This window comes from Sinocyclocheilus rhinocerous, unplaced genomic scaffold (assembly GCF_001515625.1).
Source record: "Sinocyclocheilus rhinocerous isolate Xijiao unplaced genomic scaffold, SAMN03320098_v1.1 scaffold1647, whole genome shotgun sequence".
NCBI lineage: Eukaryota > Metazoa > Chordata > Actinopteri > Cypriniformes > Cyprinidae > Sinocyclocheilus > Sinocyclocheilus rhinocerous.
The window spans coordinates 178,670-179,610 of record NW_015646364.1 but is presented as its reverse complement, the minus strand read 5'-3'; positions in this window follow the sequence as shown (position 1 = coordinate 179,610).

Sequence of the window (941 nt, the reverse complement as noted above, 5' to 3'; positions counted from 1 at the left end):
AGCTGGTTATAGTAAATTCCTGGCATCCTACTGCTTGTAATTCTTCCTTAAGAATCCTCCTTTCTCTTTCATATATCTTGCATATCTTCATAACATGCTCTACAGTCTCCTCTATTAAACAGACATCACATAGACCCGTGTTATGCTTCCCTATAATGTGTAAAGTATGATTTAGATTTGAATGTCCTGTAGATGTGTAAAATAACTTGTTCTCTTCTACTTAAGCAGTGAATGATTTAGCTTTTCTTCATGCTTCTTTGACTCGTGTAACAGTGTCGATCTGTATGACACGAGTGTCTGTCGTTTCCTAGATCTGTTCTCCTTCTGATCTACTGAGTGAAGCGTTTATGTTTGGTTCTTTCATCTTTACTGAATCTTTGGCTATTTTGTCAGCCCCCTCATTACCTTGAATTCCCAGTGTGCTGGTGCCCACATAAATCACATTATTATTCTCATCTGTCCTAAACTATAACCTAATCATGATTTCTGTTCAAATGTCAGTTCTATTTGTTTCCAATGATTGTAAACTCGTAAGGACTGCCACTGAATCAGAACATATTATACTTGATCAGGTCTAACTTCATACACGCACTCTAGTGCCATTAAAACAGCTCTCATCTCAGCTGTATATACTGATGCACCATCTGTTATCCTTCCTCAAACTCTTCCTCTTCCTCAAACTCTGTCCTTCCAGTGTCTTTACTCTGGGACCCGTCTGTATGTATTTGAAGAAATGAGTAGTGTGAGTTCCTTATACTCATTTACATATGTAATTAAACTAGCCGCTGCATTCATTTCCCTTCTGTTCTCATGTAATGTTATGTCTATTTCAGGTTGGGCTAGTATCCAGGGTGGAATTGGGGATATTACCACTATTGGGTTATTGATATTGATATTGAGAATTTAAATCCCCATTCTAATGACCATTTTTCAACTACTTC